The sequence below is a fragment of the Pinus tabuliformis genome, chromosome J, assembly GCF_031772625.1.
Source record: "Pinus tabuliformis cultivar Carrire ecotype Pingquan chromosome J, CPIR1, whole genome shotgun sequence".
Classification (NCBI taxonomy): Eukaryota; Viridiplantae; Streptophyta; class Pinopsida; order Pinales; family Pinaceae; genus Pinus; species Pinus tabuliformis.
The window spans coordinates 1,142,805,130-1,142,810,941 of NC_142295.1; the positions used below are offsets into that span (position 1 = coordinate 1,142,805,130).

At 40.9% G+C, this 5,812-nt stretch overlaps 1 pseudogene; it reads right to left on the reverse strand.

Annotated features, from left to right (window-relative positions):
• Positions 1-469: 469 nt before the first annotated feature.
• On the reverse strand, positions 470-949 carry LOC149231127 (metal tolerance protein 2 pseudogene; annotated as a pseudogene).
• Between the last annotated feature and the right edge of the window lie 4,863 nt (positions 950-5,812).

Below are 5,812 nucleotides of genomic sequence, written 5' to 3' on the forward strand. Positions count from 1 at the left end.
TGCTATCCATGTGTGTTTAACATGGTATCAGAGCTAGTACGTTCATAATCTGCTCAATCCTTTGTGAGCCACTTGTTTTTTGTGTGGCCTGTGTAAACCTACGCATCGATTATACGCTGGTTGAATATGTAAGATGGTGATGGCATATATATTTTGAAGACCGATTATATGCTGGTATATATGTTCGTTGGACTGATAACCTATGGTGCAGTAACAACATCGCTAAGGCCTGACATGGAATCAAGTAAAGCAGAGATCATTGAATCTGCGTTGAATGTTGAATGATAGATACGCCACCATCGATGAAGGTCCGAAGTTTTCCAGCTCCTGGTATGCGGTATTGAATCATATTAACGATGCGTTTCCAGTGGAATGCGTTTGAATAATAATATTTGAATGGTTGATGCTTGATATTGCCTTGGTTTAAATCATAGAATGGTGTGTTGAATTGGTTTATGGTGAGTTGTTATTACTCCTGCGTTGAAACACGTTTATACATATGCCCATTATGTGCATGATCATTCCCATGAGTATGCACCAAAGAATGGATGTCCAAGTGTGATGCTGGAAACAACAATCCCTGGAAGACGTCAAGAGCATGCCACGCAATACTACCCCCTGTTCCTAAAAGCATTAATGAAATTCCAAGAGCTCCTAATGTCTCAATCTTTCCATGTCCATATGGATGCTCCTTGTCTTTTGGAGCTCGTGCTGCTTTAAATGACCATAAAGCAACTCCACTTAAAACCACATCAGATAAAGAATGAGCTGCATCAGCAATAATGGCGGTACTACCTGTTAAATACCCGGTGACCGCCTTTCCACCAGCGAGTGCAATATCGGCTGTCAGTCCCAATTTCGATACGCGCTCCCCTGCTAATCCTCCGCCCTCATTATGACCATTGCCATGGTGGTGAGCATGACCCATGTGTGATCGTGTAGCGAAATCTGTATATGCGTTGAAGCATGTTGAAGTATATATGTGATGCATATTGGTATTTTTTGATTTGGCTGAGAAGAGTTTTGGTGAATACAAAACTGGTATATGCGTTGAACTGACATATGCGTTGATCTGCATTTTGAGAGTTGAGAATTCTGTCCATCTCAACCGTAAATCATACTATTAGAAACATTCTCATATACCTCTTGAACCTAAAGAACGTTTCACAGTGGAAGCAAATATTACCTAATAACAACATGCTGCAGAGCAGCGAGCATTTGTATCCATCTGTCTTATGCTGTCAAGGATGATAACGAGGAGGAATAGAAGACAAGAGCCGTTGAAAGCTGATATTCCGAGTTTGATGCTGAAAAAATATTTTGGCGCAGTAATCAGCGCGGAGTGGCTCACCCCCATACTGCACAACATGTTTGAATTGCTCCTCACAAAGAAATGGTTTCCCGTCCACAATACGCAGCTCCTGGTCGTCAGGGATGCAAAATTCGAGCAACAGGAATCAAGAAGGTGAATAGTATCAATGCGCAGTTTTTTAAATCATTTGAATGGTATATGGTGCGTTACGGTATTAAAATGGTTCAGGAGTGTAATGGTGCGTTAAGCTGCTGGAGACCATTCCGTGGCTGCTGTAATCAAAACGTTCTATCAGTTTTGGAATCGAAACGTTCTCTCCCATAAATTCCCATCATTTCCCCATATAATACGCTGTTGTTGCCTGAAGCCTGATCCATGCAGATGGTGTCAGTATACGTTTTATTCTCTGAATAGGCCACCCTCCAGCCATTATGCTCAGTGAATATCGCTGGTCCGACTTGCCAAATGATGGTTAATTGCAGTGGATAGCCAGCCATGGATGATGGCCTTTTTGAGTTTGAAGAATTGATTGTTGAAGGTTCTGATATGTCATTGCTAGTTGTGCGTTGGAAGCATTGATTAATGTTTTCGCAGTAAAGAACCTACCTATTTTATAGTCAGTAGGTCATTGACAAACGTCGCTGATGAGCCAGAAGATGAGTGCATGAATGCGGAAGGAGATTTTTGCTCGGTTGTTCAGTGAAGTAACACAGGGAAGAGATGCGTTTAAATGTTGGAGGAATTAGTAGCAGGTAAAGTTTTTAAGCGCTGGACCTTCTTCTGCACTTTTTGAAGACATTATCGAGCCAAATCTTGGAACTTTTGGCCTATTATTTGAAAATCTTCGGCGAGGTGTAAAAGCTGCTTTATGAAGCCATTCTGGATGAATTTTATGTAAGCTTCTTGGTTTTTTGTTAGCGATTTGACTCAAATTGGCTGGAGTTTTAGCCAGTATTTTAAATGTTTTCTTTAAAGGGGAAGGTTGGGTCATTGGTCTGAGTTGATCCGTTGTTTGAATGATTTAACTTAAATCTTTCGAGTATTGCAGAAGAAATTTTAACTTTCCACCAAAGTCCGGGCTGATTTGGCTTCCTTTGCTGGAGAAGCTAGTTTGAAGGCCACATCCACACGGAAGATGAATTTTTGTAATTTCTTTGGGCATGAAGAGGCCGATTCATTGGAGTTTCCACTGATCTGTATTACAGAGACTGTGTACAGTTTTGTTGGCTAGCGTTACGATGGTTAGCAGCTAACATTTTTATGTAAGCAGAAGGAATCTGGATGATGTTGGGTTCTGGAGATTTTCTGAAAAATCTCAGGATATCCGTGGCTTGCCCTGCGTTTTTCTTTAATCTGTAGGATTTTCTTTGTGTAGCTTGAAGATATTTAGCAGCTGACGGTTTTGCAGCAGTCGAGGGATTTCTTCAAAACATTAGAGGATTTGAGTAACTGTCTGCTAAATATCGAAGGATTTGGTAACATTTTTAAAAATTTCTGAGAAGCATCTGGCCTGCTTGCCGTTTTCTTTAAGCTGAAGAATATTTCTTGTGTAGCATCAATAATTTTCCGAGTTGAAGATTTTCGCTAGGTTCTGCTCCGAGAATTGCAAGTTTCCGAATTAAACTGAAGGATTATTTCTCTTTGGCCGTTGGATTAATATGAAAGAATACATTCACATGGAGCTTCCCTATGAACATGACATAGTTATTGATACCGAGCTAAGTCACCAGCATTAAAAGCTTTTAAAATATAATATAGCCATTCTACACTCGTACCGAGAAAACTCTTCACAATTGGATGTGCCTAACAGTTCTCCATAGTTGTATATGTTATCTGTTTATCAAGGTTGGAGCGTTCCATGTATGTTTAAAGACAAAGTTGATGTGACCCGTTTTAAAGTAGTGAGTTTTAAAGTATCGGAGCCTTCATACACTTGCTGGAGAGTATTCTTGTACACAGTATTGCAAGCTGATTGATTTGAAGTTGTTGCCATAATTTTATTTGGTGTCCATATTTTCCTCATTGTTTTACTATCTTTTGAGGTTAGAAATGGCTCCAATCGGTGCAATATTAGAGTTAGTGGACAATCTAATACTCTCTAGTATGAATAATACAGTCAAAATCAGCAAGGATTTTCTCACCGATATTCATAGTTGTTTGCAAAATGTACAAGAAAAGATCGATTTTTTGCAGCTTGAATCACAGCTACAGCAAGAAGAGCTACATCAAAATAGACACCATTCTGAACCTGTTTTTGTTCAGAACATTGAGACAACCACCCATCAGCAGCATGTTAATAATGGTACAGTTCATTCAAATAAAGCAGCAGTTGTATATGCAGATGCAGAAACTCAGTCTGCACTTCCCAAGCCCATCATCAGACCTTGGGAACAGCTTGTCCACAACAAGCACAGAACTGGTCTTGGATATGACAAGGACTTGTCCTCTCATATTCCAGACTACGCCAAGCCCATTCAGTTTCAGAGTGCTGGATTCATTCATGACAGTTCAGCTGCTCCTCATGACAGTTCACCTCCAGCTGTTCCAGACTCTGCCCCTCTTCTACAGCAACAACAACAACAACAAAAACAACAGATCGTGAAATTCCAACACTGTGATCGAGTTGGCCATCTGAAAGATCATTGTTTTGATCTTCATCCATGTAAGCACTGTCATAAAACCAGCCATTCTTCACACAGATGCTTCAGAAACAAACGTCCTGCAAGAACAAAGATTCATCTTGGATGGATTGCTTCTTGGCAATGGGCATCAACAGCCAAGAAGATATTCCAAACACATGTCAGAACTTGTTCCAGAGTATTAAACAGTCTTGCAGTTGAGTTTTCTCCAGCTTCTCACCTTGTATCTGATAGGGGGGGAAATGATGGTCATCTACAAGCTTCAAAGTCACATCAAGTGAGCCTGAGCCACAACCTGCCACACCAGTTTCAGAGTTGTAGCCAGAGACAAAGATGCCTGAACATGCCTTCAGTTGGCAATCTGGGACACTGCCTCTAGCAGAAGACTCCAACTTCTTGCCAGTTTTGGAAGAGTTCCAGGAATTACAGAGTTGTTGGTCATCCTTAAACCATCACAGATTGAGAACACTTCCTCTAGCAGAAGACACCAGCTTCTTGACAGTTTTGGAAGAGTTCCAGGAATTGCATTAAGCATTCCAGAGTTGTTGGTTATCCTTAAACCATCACAGGTTGAGACTTCCCTTTTCAGGTTGAAGTTTTACCTTTTATGCGGGGTGAGACCTCCCTTTTATGGTTGAAGGTTTCCCTCTTTAAAACAATAGGATCACTTCCTCTAGCAGAAAACTTCAGTTTCTTGCCAGTTTTGGAAGAGTTCCGGGAACTGCACTAAGCGTTCCAGTGTTGGTGGTCATCCTTAAACCACTGCCCTTTATACCAACATTTCATAGAGCACATTCAGCCTAGTGTTGCCATGTATTTTTTTGCACATTTTGTATTACAGCTCTTTTCTTGGACTCATACATAACCCTTCGGATTAAGGGGGGGAATGTTGGACACCTAATCCTAAAGGGTTAGTGTGGAAGCCGAAAAGACTAAGTAGTCCAAGAGACCTTGGGATCTGAAACCCAAGAGTCACAACATTGTATTATAAATTTACATCTCCTGTTAATAAAAAATTGTACTCAATGATTTATCTTTCATATCGTTTGTGCTGTCCATGTGTGTTTAACAAAAGGACACGAGAATGGAATCCGTTGGGTCAATCCCACCTATTGCTGATAAGAAAGCCTACTTTTGGGAGGGGCAATTTTGAAGTACCTCAAGTGTCGACATAGCGAATGACGATTGGGCAAAGTCCTCTACTATAATATAATGTTGTGTTGCTCTGGTATGAGGATTAAATGTCAATTTGTGTACTACTCCCTTTGGCGGCTTTATCGTTAGCTCAAGAATGATGGGTGGCACAACTTCGGTCGAAGTTGTTGTCGAACTACTAGGTTGTTCATTAGCCTTGTTATTCGACAACTGTGGATTCCCGTAATCTTTATTTCTTGTCGATATCAAAGCATCATTTTGTTGCTTTGAGATAGACAACATAAGCACTTGGGATAGGGAAGCATTGTCACTAGCAACCAGATTGGTTCCCGAGTTTGGAAACGGATCAGTCAATACCGCTGAGGTTTTTGAACTCTTAAAGAGTTTCTTAACTTCAGCTTTATGTGGAAAATCTCTCGTCCAATGATCCTCATTGCATATCTGACGCCTCGAAGGGGGTTTCCTTTGCCCGGAAGGGTTTGGAGAATATTTTTTAGGAGATGACTCCTCCTGTTTCTTCTTTTTCCCTTTATTTTTCTTCTTGCCCCCTGGTTGCTTCGATTCTTTGCCTTTGTCAGTCGACACGGCATTTACCTCTGAGGCGAGAAGTTCTTCATTTGCATTTTGACTTGAAACCGTACGGGCCTTCTTTGATGTAGCCTTTACGATTTTCGTGCTAGTCGTACCTATCACGCCATCGCCAGCA